The following is a 25,615-nucleotide window of genomic DNA, read 5'->3' on the forward strand; positions in this document are numbered from 1 at the left end:
AACCTGGTATAATGCAATTTTTAAACATTGTACACCCCACTCCAACAGTGGCATCCCCAAATCATGTTTTAATGGCTGAGTTAGAAGTCACGACACTAGATTTAAACTCAGCTTTGAGAACACTGCTTCAGAAGCAGTGGCAGAATACATAGGTGGAGACATTAAGATAATTCCAGGTAGTTAAGTGTCAGACAAGTACAAATAGAGTGCAACTGTTTTGCCAATAAGAATGTTTGCATTACCTGTAAATTGTAGGACTTAGTCAAATATTATAGAAACTGCATGATTGCTTTGCAGGATCTTTATTCTGAATAAGAGAATTAACCTTGAAGGTGGTGACGCACATTTGAGTGTGCAAGGGGGACAAGATAATCTGTCAAGTTTTTAAAACATTGCATTAGACCTGGTCAAAAAGTGAACCCATGGTGTCCAGAGCAATTTGGATAACTGGGTCCATGTGGACTTGATCTCTAGCCAACTGCACCAAGCCTATAACTCAATGTGCAATATTGCAAAGTTACTCAAATAGTCAGTGAACAGAATTATTCAGCCCAGCTTCAGACAACTGAACTGGCTAAAAGAACAAAAAGAGCTAAAAAAAGGGAGCCAATTAAGCAGCTTTGTATAACCAGTAGGCTCTAGACTATGCTGATTTCCCCTCAAAAAGAAATGGATGTTCATGAAATGACAAGAGCAAAGGAGGCCATTTCGCTGATTTGGCCACACCAAATACTGTTGTCTATTAGTCAGGAATGTGACAGGCCTGTGCTGACATCTTGCCTTCATGATTAGTGACAGACCTTCAGGCAACTTCTAAAAAAATTTGAATCTATTAGTCTTATTAGATCAGGTGTCATCTTGATGTTTACATGTAAATCAGACACATTTCCAGATGTTCTCAATCAATTCCCATTACAAAATTAAGTGACAGGTATTTTAAGACACTAGACAAACATTGAAACGTGAATTTTAGACTTTAGCTTGCCTCAGCTGTATAGACTTACAGGTTATGAAAAGTTGAACCAATGGGAAATTCTCTCCAAGGGGGTGAATATTCTATTTTCAAACTATAGAGTATTAAACAGGAATGCATTATGAAATAATTAGGGAAACTATCAGTAAGGATATCCAAGGAACCTTAAATTTGGTGCCCTGAACAAGGCAACTTGTACCAAGTTAAACAAGTTCATTTGAAATGTAGAAGAGTTAAAATACCCTCACCATTAGATTAATGTGCTTTGCTGACCTGCAGGATATTGGAAAGGGATGGTAATGTAGATTCTTACATTGAGCCATCTGCATGACCTATTATTCAGATATAATTGGGCAGCAGTGGTTAGCACAGCTGCCTCACAGCACAGACCCAGGTTCAATTCCCACCTCTGCAAACTCAGGCAGTTGCACTTCTCCATGTCTGTGGGTTTCCTCCCAGTCTGAAGTGGGCAGGTTAGGTGTGAATTGACCATGCTAAATTGCCTGTCATGTTAAGTGTAGGGGAATGGGTTGCTCTGGAGTGTCAGTGTGGACTTGGGCTGAAGGGCCTATTTCCACACTAATCTGCATCATCTGGAGACATTAGTTGGAATGTTGACTACTCCTATAAAAACAATTCAGATTTTGCCATTGAGGAGATTTTATGTTGTTTCTGGAAATGTGGTCACTGCATTGTCTTGAAGAGGCATGTGACTAGGGGCTAAGATTGTATAAAAAGGGCCTGTTTCCTTGTTCAGAGACCTCTCTACATGCTTCAAGCATGAAGAGCTTAAACAGTTTCTCCAAAGTTTATACTGTATTTGCTTAGAAGTTTGGCTGTTCAGAGAACTTGTGTATTGCAGTTAGATCATGTAAGAATCTCTAGAAGACATTAGAGGTTACAAAACCTGAAGGGCCTGGATAGGATGCAGGGGGAAAAAGGGAGGCTAGAACTAGAAGGCATAGGTTGAGGGCAAAGATATAATCAAAGACCTAAGCAGCACCTTTTCAGAGGATGGCACATGTATGGAATGAACTGCCAGAGGAAGTGGTGGAGGCAAGTACAATTGCAACATTTAAAAAGGCATCTGGTTGGGGTATGAATAAGTAACTATTTAGAGGGATATGGGCCAAGTGCTGGCAGGTGGGATTAGATAGGGTTGGGAATAGGTGGTCAGCATGGACAATTTGGACTGAATGGTCTGTATCTATGCTGGAAATGTCTGACAACCACCCCCATAAAAAAACTTTACTGCCTCAGCACCAGAAATGAGGTTGGATTCCAGCTTTGGGTGACTAGAGTTTAAAATGTCAGTGTCTGCATTGCTTTCCCCAATCTGGGCAAGTATATTGGCCTTGCTAAAAATTGTGTTGTAGTGTCTAGTTCGGTGGGCTAGCCATGGTAAGGGGGAGGTTGGGATTGGATGGGATGCTCAGAGGGTTGGATCAGACTTGATTGACCAAACAGCCTCCCTCTGCATTATCCTTGACACAATTGAATCTGCATAAAGAGAACAAAAAAAATTATGCCCAGGAACAGGCCCTTTCAGCCCTCCAAGCTGGAGCCGATTCAAATGTATTGTCTAAGCCCAGTCAGTTCCTATGCACTTGTATCCCTCTGCTCCCACCTATTCCTGCATTTATCCAGACATCTTAAATGAATCTATCGTGCCTGCCTCTACTGAGCATTCCAGGCACCACCACCCTCTGAAGTACTTGCTGCATGTATCCCCTTAACTTTCTACCTCTCCTTGAAAGAGAACGCTTGCTATTGAATCCTTCACCCTGGGAAAGGGAGGTCTCTATCCACCTTGTCTATACCCTTCAAGATTTTGTACACCTCCATCAGGTCCCCACCCCCAATTGTTTTTAAGGAAAATAAGCCTAATCTACTCAACATTTCATAGCTAGCACCCTCCATATCAGGCAACATTCTTGCCAACCTTCTCAACACTTGGTCCAAAGTGTTCACATCCTTTAGGTAATGTGGTGACTAGAACCATACACAGTACTCTAAATGCAGCCAAACCAATGTCTTGTACAAGTGTTGTGGAGATGCTGGTGTTGGACTGGGCTTTGTACATGTTAACATGACTTGCCAGCTCATACCCCATCCAAAGGCAAGCATACCATATGCCTTGACCACTAACCACCTGTGCAGGAACCTTCAGGGTACAATGGACCTGTACTCCCAGATCTCTGCCCAACTTTTCCCAAGGCTCTTCTGTTCACTGTATAATGTGCTCTAGAATTAGTCTTGCCCAAATGCATCACCTCATTTTTCTGGATTGAAAGCCATCTGCCACTTCTCTGCCCAACTCTCCAGTTGGTATTCTCCTGTATTCTGGCAGTACCTTGTTTTCTGCTACTCCAATCTTAGTGTCATCTGCAAACTTTATCAGTGCCTTCTAGAAGATGGATAAACTTTCTCCATTGAAAAACTCCCAACTACTTCTGTCTCCTGTTGCTCAGGCAGTTCTCTATCCACCTAGCTAGAACACCCTGCACACCATGACTTCACTTCTCCATTAGTCTACCACAGGGAACCTTGAAGTCCATGTATAGAATAGCCCTTCAACTTGGTTACTTCAAACTATTAAGTTGGTAAAGCATGATCTCCCCACACAAAACCATGTTGTCTATCACTGATCAGCCCATTCTCTTGTATGGAAGAATGATTTTAATCACTCAACTTATCAAGCAACTTTCCTACTAACATCAGGCTCACTGGTCTGTAGTTACCCAGAATACCCCTACTACAGGGGGACAACATGAGCAACCCTCTAGTCCTCTGGCACCTCACTTGTGTTTAAGGATGCCACAATCAGAGCCCCAGCTATTTCCTCACCTCCCTCAGCAACCTGGAATAGATCCCATCCAGTCCTGGGGATTTGTCCACCTTAACCTCTAGCCTACCCAACATATCTTCCCTACTTACATCAAGTGTGATCCAGACCAACCAAAACATTCATATTCCTCTCCTGAGCATTGATGCAGAATCTCACCCATTCTCAGGTTGGACAGCCTTCCTTAAGGAATCCTTTAATGAACCAACCCATTGTCTAGTTACCCATTTTATTAGGCAAGTACTTTGGTATGCTCCTTAATTCTGCTTGCTAAAAGCAATTTCATGACCCCTTTAGCCCACTTGATCCCTCATTTAAGACTGCCTACTCAGATGTGTAGGGCTTGTTTGGTTCTTAGCTGCAGATCTGGCTTACAGCTTTCAATTTTAAAAGTTTCAGTTCTATAAAGCAATTCAGCCAACCGTAACCTGCACTGGCCTTGAAAGGCTATTTCCTTCAGGTTTGTCTTTACAATACCCGACACATTCAAGTCTTACCTTTAGTAAATAAAACCATCCTTACTGTCTTGTCCAAAGACTAGCTCAATTAGGCAACAGTTGCTGGGTCAACCTTAAGCTCAATCATATACATCTTACAGGGATTTACTCAGTGTAGAGGAGCAGAAATCTTGGTGTCTAAGAACCTTACCATTAGCCCAGTACTGCATTCCTCCTTCCAAAAGGACAACTCACTTTTCTGCATTAAGCTCCAGTCGCCACCTCAGACCAGCTCTGCAGCTTATGTCCCTCTAACCTGCAACATCCTTCAGCACTATCCACAACTGAGTGTCATTGGCAAATTTACTCATCCTTCTATACCCTCTAGGTGAGTCATTTGTGACATTAAGTAACAGTGGCCCCAAAACAGATCCTTGTGGTACAATAGTAACTGAACTCAGGCAAGTGTTTCCCATCAGCCACCTTCCAGCTCATTTTTGATGCAAACTAAAATCACCCCAATTCCATGTCTGTGCAATAGTGTACTGTGGAAACCTTCACTGCTTTAAAGGAAAATTTGGGCCCCAAACTTTGAAGGACATACTGACACTGGAGCATGTCGAGCAGAGATTCACAGATGATCCCTGAATGTTAGGCCTAACATACAATGAATGGCTGAGGATCCTGGAATTATATTCATTAGCATTTAGAAGGTTGAAGGGAGATCTAAGAAATTTGGATAATGCATGGCTTAGAAAGGGTGGCTGCTGGGAATGTTAGTCAAGGAGACTAGAACAAGTGACAGCCTTAGGATTAGAGGGGTCAATTTAGAACAGCAACAAGGAGACATTTCTTCAGCCAGATTGATAAATTCTTGACCAAGGAATTAAGGGCTATGAGGAGAGGGTGGGTAAGGGGTTAAAATACCCCACCCATTTAGAGTGGGCTCAATGGCCTTATGGAAAATCTATACCCCACAACTGCTTTACCCTCATCCACCTGTTAGGTCACCTTCTCAAAAAAGAGAACCAAGGTTGAGGCATGACCTACCCTTCACAACAGTTGACTATTCCTAATCAACTTATTCCTCTATATGGAAATAAATCCTCAAAAAGCTTTTCAACACTGCTCAATTGAAAGCAGGCTCACTGGTCTGTGATTACCAGGGTTGTCTCTACTCCCTTTGAGACATATTTACTATCCTCGACTTCTGGCCATATTCCTGCCACCAAAGATTAAAGCCAAACTCTACAATCTCCTCAATGGCTTCCGAGAGAATCCTAGGATAAATCCCATCCAGCCCAGGGGACTTATCACTACAGAATTGCTAACATCTCCATGCCCTCAACTTAGTAGTCATTTCCTTGTTAACCTTAATGCTGTGTAGTCGACAGAGTATTCAACATTGGTCAGTATTCACACTGAAGAGATATCTAGTACTTTCCCTGACTCCAACTTCCCACTGGCCATAACCTTGAGATTTATTCCTGACAAATAGGATCAGGAATAACCCTAAAGTTTTCTCTATCTGCCAACTACTTATGGCCCTTCCTGGTTTAGTGTTAAAGATTAAATTGGGCAATCTCCCTGCAATATTAAAAAAGGGAGAAATGGTCTTTGGGGAGTGTGACATTCATGCAGGAATGTGATACTCCCTTCATTTGGGGAGCCATTTTCACTACTCTCCTGCCATGAAATTAAACTCAATCCAATAGTTTAGATGACATTCCCCAGGATCATCCTACTATCTGGGATAGGATGTTATGGGGAGTGGCCAGAGTATCTGAGCATTACCAACTGACCAGAAAGGGATGTGTTTCCTTTGTTCAGGACATCATTTGACTTGATGTTGCCCACCTGCGAGGAGGGTCAAAGAGGGAAGTCACCCTGCTTGCACCAGCTTTAATATTGTAGAAATTGGTGTGTGAATTGCATTGAGAGAAACCTTAGGAAAACCTAACTGGCTCTTAAGGTCCTTCCTGGCTAGCCTATATGGCAAGCAGGTAAAAATAATGACTGCAGATGCTGGAAACCAGATTCTGGAGTAGAGCAGTGCTGGAAAAGCACAGCAGTTCAGACAGCATCCGAGGAGCAGTAAAGATGTTTTGGGCAAGAGTCCTTAGTCAGGAATACCTCAAACCACCTAGTGAGCCTTCACATCTCAACCTAATGAGCCTTCAGCTTAGAAAAGCTGCTTTAAACCACATTCTCTTTACCTAAAAGTAAATACTTAAGGACATGTCATTGAACAATACCCATATTTCAATTGTGCCTATCCCTTGCAGTTTCTTTCCCCATCCTACACATCAAGTCTTGCCTAATTGTATCATAATAGCCTTTCCAAGCATTACATATCTATCCACTGCTAAAGGAAACAAATAGAATTTTGGCCACTATTAAAGTGACCACCTACCTTCAACTTTAACATTTATCAGGTTCTTTACCTAGTACCAAATTAGTGGCCTCTCCCCTTGTTGACTTGTCTACATACGGTCAGGAATTGATCCTGCACATGGGGCAGTTTTGTCCCATCTAAAACACTTGAACAATATCTCTCCAATTTGACTGGAAATATAAAGTCCTGTAACTACCCAGTTAGTCTTGCTCCTATCTAGAATTTGCAATCCTTTTCTCTGCATTTCTGGAACTATTTGGAGGCCTGTAGAAAACGCAGGGTAACCTCCTTTCCTGTTTCTAAACAGAAATCTTCAAAACGTCCCTATGGTAATTCAGTCCTTGATTAAATGCCACACCTCCATTACCATCTTCTGTTCTTAGAAGCTAAATCCCAGAACCTGCAACCACCATTCCTGTCCATGTCTCTGAAAGGGAGACAAAGTCCCAGGTACCAACCTATGCTGCAAGCCCACTTATTCCAGGTGCTCCTGGTTGAAGTAGACACTTCAAACCACATTGCTTGCCAGTGAACTCCTGCATCCTTGACCTCACTACTGAACCTCCTGGACATGACCTACAATTTAGGTTCCCATGCCAAATTAGTTTAGACCCTTAGCAAGTTTCCCTGTCAGGAAATGGAGATCCTCTGGTTCAGCTGTAGAGCATTCTGTTTATAAAGTGTCCACCTACCCCAGAATGAACCCCAATTATCTGAAGCTCTCCCTCCTGCACCATCCCTGTGGGGATTAGAGTGGTGCTGGAAAAGCACAGATCAGGCAACATTTGAAGAGCAGGAAAAACCTCAACATTTGGGCAAAAGCCACTAGCACAGGCAAACCAGAGATAACTGTTCCAACACTAAGCTGCAACCATAACTCCTGAATTTCAGCCTTTAGTCCCCATCCCTTTTTCTACCTGGAAAATTAGTACCTAGGTGGACCATGACTTGGGGCTACTCCCCCTCAAGGATCCTAGACATAGGCCATGAGCCCTGGCACCTGGGAGGTAACACCAACATGAATCTTGTTCCCATAGAAGCTATGGAGGACCTAATGAGTGCTCTACTCACCTCCCCTTTGAGGAACAGGGACAGACTATACCAGGTTAAGCCTTGAAGTACAAGTTCTTTACTGGGGTAAAGTCATTCTCCCAGTATCCAAAACTGGGATGGAGGGGACTAGACAATTGTTCCCTGCACTGCCAGTTGCCTTTGTTGCCCCAACTGTAACCCATCTACCTTCTTGATATGTGACCACCTCCCTGTAATTCCTCTCCACCTCCCAAAGGATCAGGAACTTCATTCAGCTTCTGCTCCCATTCCCTAACATGGTTCAAGGAGCTGCAGTTGGGTACACTTCCTGTAGATGCAGTCACAGACACTAGTAGTGACCCTTACCTCCCCACATCCTGCAGGGGGAAAACATTCAATTGCACTATTCTAAAATCAGTGATGGACTGAGAGAACTAGTGAATCAGTGCTTGATTTTTTATTAAAAACACAGCCAGAGAAAATGACTAGATGGAGATCAGAGCTTAAAGTCTTGCTGGAAAAGCACATCAGGTCAGGCAGCATCAAAGGAACAGGAGAATTGACATTTTGGGTATAAGCCCTTCAGGAAATGTTGATTCTCCTGACGGGCTTATGCCTGAAATGTCAGTTCTCCTGTTCCTTGGATGCTGCCTGACCTGATTTGTTGCTGGAAAAGCACATTAAGCTTTTTACATTTGCCCTGGCAGCCTGACTCATGCAGAAGGGAAACTAATGTAGGTAGGCTGTGCCATCAAGCTGTCACTAGAGACCAAATTATCATTCAGAAGTTTAAAGTCAGGCATTCAGCACAAAGACCCTTTGGTTCAACTTGAACATGCTGACCAAATATGGTTATCTAGTCACATTTGCCAGCACTTGGCCCATATCCCCCTCAACCCTCCCTATTAATTACCCATCCAGATGCTTGAGGTGCAATTGTACCAGCCTCCACCATTTCCTCTGGCAGCTCAGTCCATACACCCTGAAAATGTTACCCCCTTGGTCCCTTTTATATCTTTCCCCTCTCACCCTAAACCTACACCCTCTAGTTCTGTACTCCCACCCTATGAGGGGACCTTGGATATTTACCCTATTATGCCCTTCATGATTTTACAAGTTTCTAAGGTCACCCCTCAGCCTCCAACATTTCAGGAAAAAAAAAGTCCCACTCTTCAGCCTCTCCTTTAGCTCAAGCCCTCCAACCTTAGCAACATCCTTGAGAATCTGAACTTACATTTTACAACATCTTCTGAAAGGCAGGCCAGAACTGCATGCAATATTCTAGAGGCCTCTCCACTGTCCTATAGTCACATGACCTCAACTCTATACTCCATGCTGTTTAACAGGAGCATAAACATGCCTTCAATAGATTTACCTCTACTTTCAAGTAAGTATGAACCTGCACTCCAAGGCCTTTGTTTAGCAATGATTAGGAGATGCCAGTGTTGGACTGGGGTGTACCAAGTTAAAACACCAGGTTTAGTCCAAGCTTATTTGGAAACACTAGCTTTAAAAGGTGTTACACCATCAGGACCACCACCTGATGGATGCACTCAAAGAAAGTGCATCAAATAAGCTTGGACTGTAACCTGGTATTGGAGATTTAAGTTTTGTTCAGCAACACTCCCTAGGACCTTACCATTAAGGTGTCTAAGCCCCTGCTCTGATTTGCTTTTCCAAAAAATGCAGCACCCTGCATTTACCTCAAATGCCATTTGTCACTCAGGCCACTGGGCAGAGGTAATCTTCACTGTCTACTATTCTTGTCACCTGCAACCTTCAGCTATACTTTGTTCACATCCCAATGTGAATAGTGGACCATTGTTCCGTGGTATACCAGTAGTCACAGACCTCCAGTCTGAAAAGCAACCCACCACTACCTTTGAGCCAATTGTATCCAAATTGCTAGTTCTCCCTGTACACCATGAGATATAACTTTACTAACCGGTCTTCCATAAGGAAACTGGTCAAACACTTTACTGAAGTCTAGATTGATCACATCTACTGCTCTGCCCTCAATCTGTTACTTCAAAAACAGTAGTGAGACAATTTCCCCACAAAGCCACACTGACATCCCTAGTCAGTCCTTGCTTTTCCAAGCAAAAGCAATCTTTCCCTTCAGGATTCCCTCCAACAACTTGCTGACTAATGTCAGGCTCACCAGTCTATAGTTCTGGCTATTCTTAAATAGTTAAAATCTTGATTTATAATGTTTACATGGATCAAAGAGTTGTGTTGACAAATGGGGTTATGTTAATCTGGAGGCAGTCATTGAAAAGTTGGGACAAATTGCTAACTGGATTTTTCTGTTGTGAAGTAGTGAAAGTTACTTCATGGTAGCTTAGGCTGGAGATGAAATGTCAATTTGATTAAGTGCCAGAATCTTTCCCTTCCAACCAGGAGGGAAGGTAAGATGAATCAAAAATTTCAGCTGGCCCTCAAACTGGTGCTAATGTAGTCACCACCAACCCTAGAATGTGGTCATTCCTCGGGCCTGCGTGAAGCAACTTTACATGGTTGCTCCCCAAAGCCTTAAACTACTTGTGGGTTGATTCAACTGTATGCATTTCATTGGTCTTTATGGGCCTAAACTCAGATTATGGCTACAATTCTTGAAGTATGAGCACCTAACCAAGAGGAATGGCATTGCCAGATACCTCTGGTCACAACTAACCAATGATTCAATAAACTGGCAAATGTCAAGGTACTGAAGTCTAAGGCAGGGCATCTGCATTAGCCAATCCTTAAAAGCTCAAGCTACCCAAAGCATGGTGTGTATTATAGCAGTGAAACTGCAGCTTCAGTCAAGTTTAGTTTTTATGCAAAAAAACCAGTCCAACTAGAAGATGTTGGAAACCTGGAAACTAGTTGCTCAAGAAGCTTCAGGTCTGGCAGCATCTAGGGAAGAGAATGGAGTCTGAATATAATCCAGTGACCACCTTCAGAACAATGCAGAAAGAATTGTTCAGACCACAGGATCAACACCAACTCCACATTCTCCCTCTAGACCCACAGTTTGTCCAGCAGATTATCTACTCAACTGGTAGATAAAAATATTCATCAGCAACCTGGGCAGTACAGTGGCTAGCCCTGCTGCCTTAGCAGCAAGGACCTGGGCTCAATTCCCATCTTAGCAACTGTGATAGTTTGCCCATTCTCCATGTCTGGGTTTCCTCCCACTATCTAGGGATGGGCAGGTGAGGTGAAGTGGCCATGCTAAATTGCCTAGTACCAGGTGCATTGGTTAGGGTGGGTTACTCAGGGGTCAGTGTGGACTTGGTGCTAAAGAGCCTGTTTCCATATTGTAGGTAATTTAAAAAAGTATAATACAGCTGAATGAACTTCTCTTTGGCAGGCCCCTCAAATTGCATCCTTCACTATTCAAGTAGTGAAAATGCTGCCAAAACCACCAACTCATTTCAAGGATTTGTGGGGGGGGGGGGGGGGGGAAGAGAAAATAAGAGCTCTATGGGAGTGGGCAAGAAAAGAATCGAGACAGGATAAGATCAGCCATGTTAAATAGAGCAGGTTTGAAGGGCTGAATTGCCTACTCCCACTCAAGAATGTTCCTATTAGGAAGACAGCATATTTGGACATAAAAATACTCAACAAGCTCACTACTTGCTTGACAAGGTGTACTAAAAAGATTAGTTTGGTGCCACTATTCAGATAAGAAATTGAAAAAACAAGCCAATTGCCACCTAACCACCTTGTTCTAAAATCAGAATTACAACTATTTGCTAAATGGATGACTGCAGAAAGTGATAGCAAAAAAACATCCTTAAGCAATGGTCTGAAAACAGGAACAAATTCAGTCCAAAGTTGATTAAGAACCCAACCACAGGGAGGCAGTAATGCAAGAATTTCTGATCAGAGGTTACTTGAACAGAAAATCCAGCTTGCTCTGAAACTTGTGACCCAGTTCAGTTTCAAGTTTACAAAACTAAAAACAAAAGTCACTCAGGTGCCACAATTGGGGGTGGGGAGAAGAGACTGACTTTACGCCAGACAACCTCAGTCAAGTGTTATAATGCAATACAGGCACATCAGCCCTTGCTGTGCCAGTGTGAAATTAATCTGAAGCCCGTCTAACCTGCACCATTCCACTATGGATATGAAGAGCCATTAATGTCAGCAAGTCCACTACTGTTGCAGGCAGGTTACATTCCCTACTTGAAGAAACTACCCTGATTGGTCCTAAATCTATCATCCCTCATTAGGCTTCACCATCTAAGGATGGAGGCTCACATTCCACCCTAACCCTCAGATTATCTTGTCTCAAGTCATGTCAACCTGGTCTCCAACAAAGAAGAAAGTGAGGACTGCAGAAACAGGAGATCAGAGCTGAAAGTGTGTTGCTAGAAAAGCACAGGTCAGGCAGCATCCAAGGAGGAGAATTGACATTTCAGGCATGAGCCCTTCCTGAAGGGATGCTGCCTGACCTGCTGTGTTTTTCCAGCAACAAATTTTCAGCTCCAACAGAAACAGCCTCAGTTCCCTCAATGCCTTCTCATATCTGGAAGCATCCTAGTAAGTCTGAATCCTTTCCAAAGTGTCCACATCCTTTCTATATTGCAGTGACCAGAACTGTACATAGTACTCCAGGTGTGGAGTACGTGTCTTATACACCTGAAGCATGATCTAGTGACTCTGAAACTGAATCCCCTACCAATAATTACTTAGTCATGCCATCAACCTGGTACCAACAGTCCAGCTATTATGCACCTGGACTGATCTGTTCATGTACACCACCAAGAATATCAGCATTAACCCAGTACTGTGTTCCTGATGCTTCTGAAGTGAACTATCACTTTTCTGCATTAAACTCTAAATCTATTCCTGATGAAGGGCTTTTGCCCCAAAACATCTATTTTCCTGCTCCTTGACCTGCTCTACTTTTCCAGCACCACTAATCTAGAGTCTAGTTTCCAGCATCGGCAGTCCTCACTTCTGCATCTTATACCCCTTGTAATCCACAATATCTTTTGTCACTATCCTCAACTACCTACTTTAGTGTCATCTACAAGTTTACTAACCAGCCTTCTACACCACATCCAGATCATTGAGTGATACAGTGGCTCCAAAACAGATCCCTACAGCACACCACTGGTAGTGGAGCTCCAGGACAAATATTCTTCTCAACTACACTGCCTTTTCAGCTAGAAAATTTCTGATGCAAATCACCTGTCCAAAATACTTTTGACAATAGCCTGTATGGAACCCTAATGCCTCAAGGAAATTCATGTACACCACATCAGCTACATTACCTTCATCCCCCTGTTTGGTCACCTTAGGTCTAACTTGACTCAAACTTACTATCCCTAGTCAAATGCCTTTCTAAGAAGAGAAATCCTTAGATTTCAAGACCTTACCCACAAGGGAAGTAAGGTTCACTGGCCTACAATTTCCAGGGTTGTCCCAACTCCTTGAAAGATTGGTTATCCTCCCATCTTCTGACACTACTCCTGTTGACAATGACAAAGATCAAAGCCAAAGGGTCTGCAATCTCCTCCCTAGCTTCCCAGAGATTCAAAGAATTAATCCATCTGGCCCAGGGTCCTATTTTCAAGTCTTCCAAAATGCTAAAACCTCCTTTGTCAACCACAATCCCTCTAATCTAGTAGCCTTTTTCTTGTATTAGTGGGAATAATGTGAAAAAATGAATATTAAGCACATTTGGCATCCTCAGGTTCTAAACAACTTCTAACTGTCCTGGACTGTCCCTAATCTTACTCTAGTCATTCTTAATTCCTGATTAAATATAGAAGGTCTTAGAATTTTCCTGGATCTTATCTGGCAAGAACTCATGTCCCCACCTGACTCTCAGCTCTAGATCTTTTCTGGCAAACTCCAAGCTCCCTAATGAGCCTTCATGCCAGCAGCCCCAGAAATGTTAACCATTGATGTTGTGAAACTTGAAAGGGTTCAGGAAATATATACAAGGATGCCGCCAGGGTTGGAGGATTTGAGCTATAGGGAGAGCTTAAATAGGCTCAAGCTGTTTTCCCTGGAACAGAGGCTGAGGGGTGACCTTAGAGGTTTACAAAATCATGAGGGGACATGAATAGGGTAAATAGACAGTCTTTTCCTGGGGGGGGGGGGGGAGAAGAGGAGTCTAGAACTAGAGGGCATAGGTTTAGGGTGAGGGAAAAAATCCAAGGGGCAATTTTCCAGAGGGTGGGACATGCATGGAATGAGCTGCCAAAGGAAGTAGAGTGTGGGACAATTAACACATTTAAAAGGCATCTGGATGGGTATATTAATGTAGAAAGACGACTGCAGATGCTGGAGGTCAGAGCTAATAATGTGTTGCTGGATGCTGCCTGACCATGCTTTTCCAAGGAGCAAAAGCGACATTTTGGGCATGAATCCTTTAGGAATGAAGGGCTCCTGCCCAAAGTGTCAATTCTCCTGCTCCTTGGTATGTGAATAGGAAGGGTTGAGCCAGTTGGGACTAGATTGGGGATATCTGGTTGGCATGGATGAAGTGGACCAAGGGGCTGTTTATTTTGGAGAGCTTTGCTATCAAGTTAGAGGTCTTCAGACTGCAGGCATTGGAGGCCAAGGAGGGTCATACACATCAGGTGATGGCCCCTTGGTCATTTTCAAAGTGAAGTTAGAGGCAATAAATCCTTTTGATTTACTCAAATCTTTGCTCGCCAAACTTAATCTGATGGACCAATGCACATTAAATGGTCAACTTAATTTTGAGAAAGTTCCCTTTGGTTAAGGCAACCATTAATCCAGGAGAGGGAACTTTCAGGTCTTTGATCCAGCCCCAGTTTAGAGCAAGCTTTCAGGCCAGGTTCTTTTCCATGGAAATGTTAAAGCTAGTTGTGGTCACAGGTTCTACAGTGCTGCCATTAACACCAGTCGCTTGCTGTGCCTCATTTCTCAAGAGGTCATGTTGTGCATAATGAGAACAAGCATTTACAAGTTAATTTTTTGAACTAAATTCCTCCCCAGCCAAGCCCTTACCTGCAGTAAGGTCAGTCTGTTCAGAAAGTAAGTCTCCCTATATTTGCTCAATTTCTCACCAACTATGGGGATGCAGTACAATCCTAAAGTAATCACCCTCTTTCTAGTTAGAACTAGGTCTTCCAAAGACATCCCTTAATGCCCCAAGTATTACTGGGGCATTTTCACCAAAAACACCATGATTTTACCTCCTGTTCTATTCTTCCTTTAGGATCTACCTGGAACTGCCAACCCTGTACCTTTTCAGGTAGGTCTGGTTTAAAAGTGATATCCCAGTTCCACATTCCATTCATGCTACAGTTCATCTGTTTTACTTGTCAGGCCTCTTGCTGACAAACTGCCTTGGTCTTCCTCATTCTGCCACGCTCATCTTTGTCCATTTAAGATGGAGACCTCAACACTAGTCAACCACCTTTACTGGATTTAACTCATTAGTTAAAGTCTCCCACCAGGATATTGATCCCTTTCCAATTCAGGTGCAATCTGATTCTCCTGGAGGGGAGTGTGACTGCACAAAGGAGATCCAGTGATCAAAACCAAATCCCTGCCCTAGCTCTTCAGCCACATTTGTCCTACACTTATTCCTCCTCACTAAAACATGCACCAGTAGTCGTCTTGTGACCAATTACCTCTGGCTGCTCATGCTTCCCTTGGAGTGCTGAAACTGCTCCACAACATCCTTGACCCTGGCACCAAGTAATCAACACCACTCAAATCTTTCATGGCCACAAAGACCTGTGCCTATGACAACAGGCCTCCTTTATACAGCCAATGCCAACAGTTGGGCTGCTACTTTCCTGATGTTATCTGTAGTATCCAAAGTAGAGATAGGAGGGATAATGTAATCCAATTTTAAAGCTATTTGACTGGAAACAATATGACCCAAGTATATTAGCTTCTACTGTGGACATCAATTTATGGTCAATCAAGCCAGATTCCACTTTGGGATCAGAGACCTAACTAGTTCAGCTAGAATCACAACTTAAAGCTGGATTCCAGAGAGCCCAGTGAACCAGATCCAGTGCAGACAGCAATAAAGAGATTATGGGCAGGTGCCCTTTACTAGCTGCTTACAAGAATGGTGTGAACATCAAGTACTGAACAGATCATGCATGGCAGCTGCAATGATTCTTTCAGCAAAGAACTGGCTAAAGTGTCATATTAGTAAACAAAGCCAGTGGCTAAAGAGACAAACTGATCTTCAGCAGTTTATGTTTTGACTTTAGCCACACTGCCAATTTCATGCTTTAATTAGGTGCAACCTCACTAGTTTAACTAGACGTTAAGACAACCTAGTTAAGGGCTTTTGCCTAAAATGTTGATGTTACTGCTCGTTGGATGCTGCCTGAACTGCTGTGCTCTTCCAGCACCACTAATCCAGAATCTGGTTTCCAGCATCTGCATTCTCTTTTGCAACCTAATTTTATTTCCATCAGAAATTTAGGCCAACTAGCAACACCATAACAGATGAGATTCCTCCAATGAGGAGACTACACCTGCATAGGTGAGTGGAGATCTTGCTCCAGTTAAAAACCAAGCATCCGACTAATCTGTATCTTTATTAGTTTGCATAGGACTGGACACCTGATCGACTGTTGAAAGCAATATCACCCAGGGAAGTGCCATTTTATTTGGCTCTTGTAGGACATGCTATTCTGAAATCACACCAAGTTGGTGCAAACTGACATCTGATCCCATGCCATTTGTTTCAGGGAACAATGGCCACCTTCCTGTGCTCCCTCAGGAGTGGAAAGATCAGATTTCATCTCATGTGCATCATTACTCTGCAACAACCTCAATTTCAACAAGTTTCCCTTTAGTCTTTTCAGAGACGAGTGAAATTCTGTATGACCAAGTCCCCAACACCATGTGGGATCTTAGTCACATCTTCTGGATGCCAAAAGACTGGCTAGTGCCCAGAATGAGACATTACCTGGAGGGCAAACTTGCCATTTAAATTGTTCAAACTTAATTGTGCAACTAAATCCCAGCAAGTAAAATTTATCCACCTCCTCAAAAACACCATGTCTATTCCTGCATCCACTGACCATGAATTTTGGCAATTCCAGAGGGCATTTTTAAATACGCTGGGGTTTTAAACTAGTAGATGATCACTGCAATATCATGCCAGCTATACAAGTCTAAATCACTCATTCTGCAGTGACATTTAAGCAATATACAGCCTTTAAGTTTTAAATGAATGAAACTGCAAAGTGTTGTAGTGAACTTGGCTGAAATTTTTCAAACCCAAGCCTCATCTGAGGTAGAGTCAGATAAGAGGGATGATTAGAGTTAACTTAGAAGGGTGTACATATATGGGGGTAGCTGTGGTCCTCTGCATTATCCAATCAATCCACAGTTGCAAGTTAAAATAGGATGGTTGTCAAAGTTTGAGCTCAAACAGGAAATCAGACTCTTACTGATCATTTAAAGTCAGCAACTTTAAACAATAGATAGAATGTCTGTACTTGTTCACAAACTCAAGAGGTCTTTGATACAGGCTTTTCAACCCCCAACTAGTTTGATCACTGTTCTAATGCAGAAGCAGTGTTAAGAGAAAGCCTGAATTTAAGGTGGTGAAACTATGACTGTCAAAGACAGTTTGCAAGAGACTGTTAAGATCAACAATTGCTTCAATTATTATGGACACAATAAATCATCCATTTAGATGGGATTGTGCAAGACTTTGCACCATCCCAGCAGCTGTTACTGAACAGCATATCCTGGGAAAAAAGGATGGTCAGAGGGGTAAGAGTAGACATTTCTAGTCAGGACCTAGAAAGGTCAGACCAGAAACATCACTTGCTCCTGCTGCTTTTTCCCAGCTCTACACAACTGACTTTCAGTATCTGCAGTCCTCACTATCTCCAATATCTTGTTCATTCAATGAATGGCAGGTAATGGCTAGCCTATCACCACTGTGCAGGAAATCCAAACAGGAAGCACAGACAAGGTTAATGCAAGTGAATGGTAGAGATGGTCTGCTTTCAGTATGGTAGCCATCTCGGATAAGAAATGGTGAATGGTCACAGAGGCCTTTTAAAGTACTCAGATGGTCAGGTTCTGCTTTTTAAAGCAGCAGAAGCATGCTTTTAAAACACCATGATACTATGTTGGAGAGTGGTAGATACCCATGTTCAAACATGGACCCAATAAGCATAAACATCAAGGAATTACACAAACTATTTTAGTAGTGAGGGAAGGAAGAAGTCAACTTTTCAAACAATTTAAATTTTTTCCACTCAGTTAACTCAATACCTCAACCAGAAGTTTGATCAGTGTTACTGAATGTTGTATTGTAATAGGTAGTATGGAATATTTCCTCTAGTCTCAGAAGGATACTTCACAACCTCAAACTAAAGTAGACACTAGCCTAAAGGCTGGTAGGAGAATCCCTTTTCTTTTATCCAATCAAGTGATGAAATTAACTGAAGAAACCCATAGACTGCTACAATAGTAGTGTCCACAAGCCATTGCCCAGAGTTAATTGTATGTGGAGAGAGTTCAGCATTTGAATGAAATGCACTACAAGTATACACCATTGAACAGTTCAGTCCAGGAACAGGCCTTTCAGCCCAGTGCTTGTACAAGCAAAACTCCATTTGAAACAAATCCTATCTGCCTGCATATGGCATGTATTCGTCAAGTCCCTTTCTGCTCTTTGTATAAATGTTGCTTTTGTTTCTAGTTCCCCAGACCACATGTTCCAGACACCGTGTCAAAATCTTGTATATTCTTACAAAACAAAAAAATTCATCTTGAACCTCCACCCCTCAATGGAGTTATCTAACCTAGCAGGGAAACAAAACTACCCCCTTATCCATACCTCTTGCATATTAGGTCACCCCCAGCCTGTGGTGAAGTCATCCACACTTCCAGAAGCAATTGCCCCCTCTGGGGGAAGTGTTCCAATTATCTTAGCAATGTCTCAAGTTGCTCTCATTCCCCATACTCTGGGGGCAGGTATGGAAGGACAAATACCAAAAACACTACACCCAGCTGGAAAATGTCAACAAGACAACAGGATGAAATAAGTTCCATGATAACAGCTCAAGGCAAGGTAAATCACATTTGGGTACCCAAGTGATGAACTGAGATCTGCACAGTACTTAATTCCACTAATTCTCACCTGCACTCAGTTGATGAGATAAGCAACTGCATTCCAACTTTAGTCATTTAATTCCACAAGGAAGTATACCAAGCAAACTAAAAGTTTAAGCTAGCATCTAATCTACCACTCACTGATCTGGTAGTGTTCCACCTCTGGGCAAGATCAGGTATGACCAGTGATCATGTCTGACTAGTCCTAACAAGATCCTAACATGGTTGAACATGTTAGCTCACTAAAGCTGAGCTCTATTGCATTCACTTTCAACAGTGAAGAGTGATACTTTCAAATATTATGGCTAACCACCTTTCACTTTGCTCCCCAAATATACACTATTCAAAACAAATACGTTACTGTTCAGGGACAAAAACCAATTGGCCCCCTAACTTAACACTAGTACTAGATTACCCAACCTCGAACTGGAAGTAAATGAATCATACCTCAAACCTCAAGAAAACATGCACACATGGCTGTCAGGGACAGCAGCAATGTGGTTACATTTTCCCACACCATACACCTAAACAAGTTAGGATAATACTTTTATACAGGAGAAAAAAAGATTGGTCTAGAGTATTTAAAGATTAGTCAAGTTTGCTGTCAGGATCAACGAGGGTACTAAAGTCAGTTTATCATGTCAGTCTGCGGCACCATGAGCCACAAGGGGACATTCTATTACAGGGAAACATCCTTGGCAACAAGATATACACAAATCCAGTGTTCGAGTCTGCTATTCAGAGTCATGTGTTTCATCAGCTGCAACAATCACGAGCAGGTTTCTCGGACTTCCAGAACGAAGCAACAATCTTATTTACAAGATCAACCATCCCCCAGTCTTGCCAACTGGGCAGAAACCACAACGTGATACCCATCTCACAACAATGCAGTTCACAGATCGCTGTCCATCGCGCAAACAGAAATGAAGTCGCACATTCAGATGCAAAAAAGTTGACAAACTAGATAAGAGACTACTGAAGCGGTGCTGTGGTATTATGCACCATTTTCTCTGCTTAGGGAAGTATTACTAAAGAAACAAGTGTTGGAAATACTGCTATTTTGACACGCGGACAAAAATCAAATACCGCTTTCGATTTAGTACAAGCCTTCGTGAACAAGCTTTGAAACTGGCGAATGCCACAACAGACGAGGACTACCTCGATCACCAAAGACCTGGAAATCTTAGTGATATTAAAAGTGAAACCAACTCAAAGAGCTTAGTCACCCTGAAGACAAGTGAGCCAGGTTTAAAGTTTCCACAAGCTCCATGCATGCAATAAATACAGCGTCGATGGTTCGACCAACAAACAGATATTGGTGTGGGAGGGGGAAATGCGGAGCTCACATCTACATGAAAGCGGTCAAAGAAAGCCCAAGCTTCAGAGCTAAATAGACGTATACCACTGAAATATTAAAGAGTGGCCCCAGACTATTTTTCCAGCTCCTTTAAGTGCTAAAATCAGGACTAAGATTATATTGAAGAACTGAGCGCAAGTGATAACGTGTACATCATGTCAGCCAGTAATCTTGTGTTTTGCACCGAACTGATTATTAAAGCGAAAAGAGAGAGAAAAGGAAAAAAAAAGGAGACAACTCCCCACCAGGACACTCATGTATATTTGATGCAGCACAGATGCTAACTCGCTGAGGCTGCCAGGGCCTGGAGGGCTGAGAGCTCCTGTCAATCGCACGGGCCGTTGTTAAGGTGCCCCGGGGGCAGTTACTAGGGCTCAGCCCCTCCTCAAACACTGAGGGGGGGAACCGTTGCTAGGATGAGCCCGGGGACGGTTGCTAGGGAAGGAGGGGAGCACGCAGCACCGCGAGCGCGGCCGTTGGGCGGACCCTAGGCCCCTGTCTGACTCTCGTCCTCTCTCTCTCCCGAGGCCTCGGGCCGCCCCCCCCCAGCTTACACCCGCGGGCTGAGCGGCCTACCCCTCCCCGGTCCTCGAGTCCGACTCACCTGAAAGGGTAAGGGAGGTTGAAGAAAAGAGAGCTGCCCCTCCCCGGCCTGTTGACGGTTTGGTTCCGTGAGCTGTTCGCTGGGCTGGGCTGCTCCTGCTGTCGTAGCTGCTGCCTCCGACTCGCCGCTTATCATCCGCACCCTGCGTCTGACGTCACCGCGTACCACGTCGGCGCGTGTTGCGTCACCGCACGGGACCGCCCACCGCGTGACTTGCGGGCGTTCGACTGCGGGCAGCCCTGCCGGGTCCTAGCGCCCGCCAATGGAGGGGGACTGGGAAATCTGGGATGTGATCTCAGGGCAGAACAATGGAGTCATGCAGCACGGAAACAGACCCTTCGGTCCAACCAGTACATGCTGAACATAATCCCAAACTAAACTGGTCCCAGCTGGCTCCTGTTGGCCCATATCCCTCCAAACCCTTCCTATTCATACACCCATCCAAATGCCTCTTAAATGTTGTACCCTCATGAACCACTTCCTCTGAAGATTCATTCTACATTAGAACCACAATCTGTGCAAAAACATTGCCTCTTCTATCTTTTAAAAATCTCTGCCCTCTCGCCTTACAAATGGACAAATAGAGATGTACAGCCTGGAAACAGACCCTTTGGTCCAACCCGTCCATGCCGACCAGATATCCCAACCCAATCTAGTCCCACCAGCCAGCACCCGGTCCATATCCCTCCAAACTCTTCCTATTCATATACCCATCCAAATGCCTCTTAAATGTTGTACCCTCATGAACCACTTCCTCTGAAGGTTCATTCCACATTAGAACCACAATCTGTGCAAAAACTTTGCCTCTTCTATCTTTTTAAAATCTCTGCCCTCTCGCCTTACAAATGTAACCCCTAGTCTTGAAATACTTCCATTAGTTCACTTCTCAACCTACACTTCAATGAAAAAAAGTCCCAGCCTATTCTGCCTTCCTTTACAACTTAAATCCTCATACCCGGCAACATCCTGGTATTTCTCTTCTGAAGTCCTTAAGGACTTAAACCCTTGAATGACGAAACAGACTGGGGGGGCCTGTGTTGGCCTACTCCTGTAATAGTAAAACAAAGATCTGTGGATGCCAGATAGAAACAAAGACAGAAAGTGTTGGAGAAACTCAGCAGGTCTAGCAGCATTTGAGCCCAGATAACCTTCAGAACTAAAGTTGCTGAGCTTCTCCAGCAATACCTGTTGTTTCAGACTTTCATCATCCGTGTTTCTTTGTTGTATTTTAGGACCTTGATCTTAGCCAGCATGGAAATTAAACTCAAGAGTGTGGTGCTGGAAAAGCACAGCAGGTCAGGCAACATCCGAGGAGCAGGAGAATTTACGTTTTGGGCATAAGCCCTTTATCAGGACTCTGATCGCCAGCATCTGCAGTCCTTACTTTCTCCCTGGGAATTAAACTCGCACTGAATAGTGCCTCACAAAGCAGCTGTCCAGCCAACTGAGCTGATTGTCGGAGAACCTCAGCATCTTTGGAGAGAGTAACAGTGTTAATATTTTAAATGTGGTATGATGTCTTCAGAACTAAGATAGCATACAAGGTTACAGGCTAAGTGTCACTGAATCCTACAACCTGTTGAAAGATGGTTTAGATTAGATTACTTACAGTGTGGAAACAGGCCCTTCGGCCCAACAAGTCCACATCGACCCGCCGAAGCGCAACCCACCCATACCCCTACCCCTTACCTAACACTACAGGCAATTTAGCATGGCCAATTCACCTGACCTGCACATCTTTGGACTGTGGGAGGAAACCAGAGCACCCGGAGGAAACCCACGCAGACACGGGGAGAACATGCAAACTCCACACAGTCAGTCACCTGAAACAGGAATTGAACCCGGGTCTCTGGCGCTGTGAGGCAGCAATGCTAACCACAGTGCCACCGTGCCACCCTGGGATGAGAATGGATGGATATTTCATAACCTGTGTGGACAAAATGGGCCGAAGGGCCTCTTTCTGTGCTGTCAAAACACTATTATTCCAGGTGCAGCAAACAGGAAGACAAGTTGGACATTGAACCTACTGAATGAGGATTTGGATTCAGAAAAAGGGATGTCTTACAGCAATTATACAGGGGCTTAGCGAGACCATATCTGGAGTATTGTGTGCAATTACAGCTCATTCCTGATGAAAGATCGATTCTCCTGCTCCTTGGATGCTGCCTGACCTGGTGTGCTTTTCCAGCACCACACTCTCGACTCTGATCTCCAGCATCTGCAGTCCTCACTTTCTCCCTTGCAGTTACAGTCTTCCTACCTAATAATGAACATAATTGCCATAGCGGAAGTGCAGGAAAGATTCACTAGGCTTGATACCAGGGATGGCAAGACTGCCCTGTGAGGAGAGATTGGTTCAACTGGGCCTGTATTCACTAGTGTTTAGAAAAATGGAAAGGAATCTGATTGATAAAATTCTAACAGGGCTGGACAGACCAGATATAGGGAGGGTGTTTTCCCTGGTTGGGAAGTCTAGAACCATGGGGCATGGTTCAGGGTGCATTTAGGAGTGAGATAAGGAAAAGTTTCTTCACTCAAAGAATGGTCACGCCAATGAGTCAGTATATTCAAGAAAGATTTTAAAGGCATCAAGGAATATGGGGAGGAAATGGGAATATGGCATTGAGGATCAGCTATGATCATATTGAATGGAGGAGCAGACTCAAAGGGCTGAATGGTCTACTGCTGCTCCTAGTGTCCACATTAGGATTGGTGTATGGAAAAGGGGTAGGACGTGAGACTGGATAAGGGAAGATAAGGAGAAGGAGGTTTAGAGGGAATTTGTGGAAAGTGTTTTTCAGTCATAGTGTGGTAGATACCTGGAAGTCACTTATGGGTTTTAGCTGGCTGGCCCAGTTCCCACTTAGAGGGTATTTAATTACCTGTGATGTACTTTGAGTGATGTTAGTGGTTGTGAAAAGTGCTGTATGTTAGGATGCATATATTTATGGGCACATTTGGAAATTACTGGGTTGTGGAGGATTTATGATGTGATTGCTTAGAACTGGAAAGTAAATACATTATCGGGGGGGGGCAAGACACAACAAAGAACTGTGGGTCCTAGTGATCTAAAACAAACAGAAAATGCTGGAGAAACTCAGCAGGTGTGACAGCATCTTTGTGGAGAGAAACAGAGTTAACGTTTCAAATGCAGTGAACCTTCCTCATGGTACATTGGCGAGACTGAGCAGGGACTATAGCAACAGAAGAATGGGCACCGCACAACAATCACCCATCGGGAAACACTTCAGCGGTCCAGGACATTCAGCGTCAGACCTTCGGGTGACCGTCCTCCAAGGCAGACTTTGGGACAGGCAACCACAAAGAGTGGCCGAGCAGAGGCTGATCGCCAAGTTCAGTGCCCATGGAGATGGTCTCAACTGGGACTTTGGGTTCATATCACACTACAGGTGACCCCACTGCATAATACAGTCTATCACACACGCACACAAGCATGTGTGTGCAAACACACAGACACACACACATCTACAGACCCACACACACCCTCTCTCATACACAAGCTCTCTCTTGTAAGCTTGCACATACATCCCCCACACTCACACACACCCTCAAACAGACTTATACTCCATTATACACACACACTCTCTCTCACACAGACACTCACATTGCACCCCTACACACACAACCATATGCACACACTCACACTGTCTCCCCTGCACGCACACATATATCATTTGTGGGGTGAATTTGTACTTGCAGAATTACATTTTATTTTGCTCAAAAACTGCATAAATCCATGTAAGATTCTGTAAACCCCACTTTAGTAACATTGGGACACAGGCAGACTTTAACCTCACACCTTCAAAGCAGAATCTGAGCTGAGATGGCACCTATTGTCAAAGCTAATTTGACAATGTAACTTTAAAGAAGTTCTGGGATTTACATATGAAAGAACTGAAACTAACTTGGTCATTTAAAGGATGAAAGATTTAATAAACAATCCATTTTTATTTCAGCATATCATTTCAGTGGCATCACACTGAAATCCTAATCTATAAATTCTGTGTTATATGGTCTTGCACTCCACAACCACCTGATGAAGGAGCAGCACTCCGAAAACTGTTGGACTATAACCTGGTGTTGAGAGTGTGGTGCTGGAAAAGCACAGCCGGCCAGGCAGCACGTGAGGAGCAGGAGAGTTGACAGTTCAAGCAGAAACTCTTCATCATTCCTGATGAAAAGTTTATGCTCAAAATGTAGACTCTCCTGCTCCTCAGATGCTGCCTGACAGGCTGTGTTTTTCCAGCACTACACTTTGTGACTCAATTGGAAAGCAGTCAAGTTCACCCTAGTGTCTTGCGCAATATTGGATCCTCGGTCTAGAATACATACATACAGATTCCATACTGATAAGCCCTTCATTAAGAATCACACCTGCAATGGAGTTATTTTTCCCCTGCTAACTGGCCTCCTCTGTCACTGAGAATGGGGTGCCTGGGGAACCTCATCCCCTGTCCCTCGGTCATTGCTCAAATATGATGTTAAATGGACCCCCTGTCTTCCCCGTCAGGTGAAAGTAAAACAATCCCATAGCCACTGGTTCGAGAGGAAAGCAGGGAGAAAGTGAGGATTGCAGATGCTGGACAGTCAGAGTCAAAACGTGTGGTGCTGGAAAAGCACAGCAGGTCAGGCAGCACCTGAGGAGCAGGAGAGTTGACGGTTCAAGCAGAAACTCTTCATCATTCCTGATGAAAAGCTTAGGCTCAAAAAGTCTACTCTCCTGCTCCTCGGGTGCTGCCTGACCGGCTGTGCTTTTCCAGCACCACACTCTCGACTTAATCTCCAGCATCTGCAGTCCTCACTTTCGCCTAGTGGATTTTGAACTTTGTGCCCCCCCAGTTCAACAGCAGCACCTCCATATCAATTTTCAGA

At 43.7% G+C, this 25,615-nt stretch overlaps 1 protein-coding gene across 1 annotated transcript in view; it reads right to left on the reverse strand.

Moving 5' to 3' along the window:
• rab7a (RAB7a, member RAS oncogene family) overlaps positions 1-20,885 on the reverse strand; it is a 52,247-nt gene extending 31,362 nt beyond the window's left edge. Inside the window, exon 1 of the mRNA XM_072581785.1 lies at positions 20,723-20,885. The gene's annotated coding sequence lies outside the window, so the exon portion shown is untranslated. The remainder of the gene's footprint in view (positions 1-20,722) is intronic.
• Positions 20,886-25,615: the final 4,730 nt, after the last annotated feature.

Source organism: Chiloscyllium punctatum, chromosome 12 (genome assembly GCF_047496795.1).
Source record: "Chiloscyllium punctatum isolate Juve2018m chromosome 12, sChiPun1.3, whole genome shotgun sequence".
In the NCBI taxonomy this organism is placed as follows: Eukaryota; Metazoa; Chordata; class Chondrichthyes; order Orectolobiformes; family Hemiscylliidae; genus Chiloscyllium; species Chiloscyllium punctatum.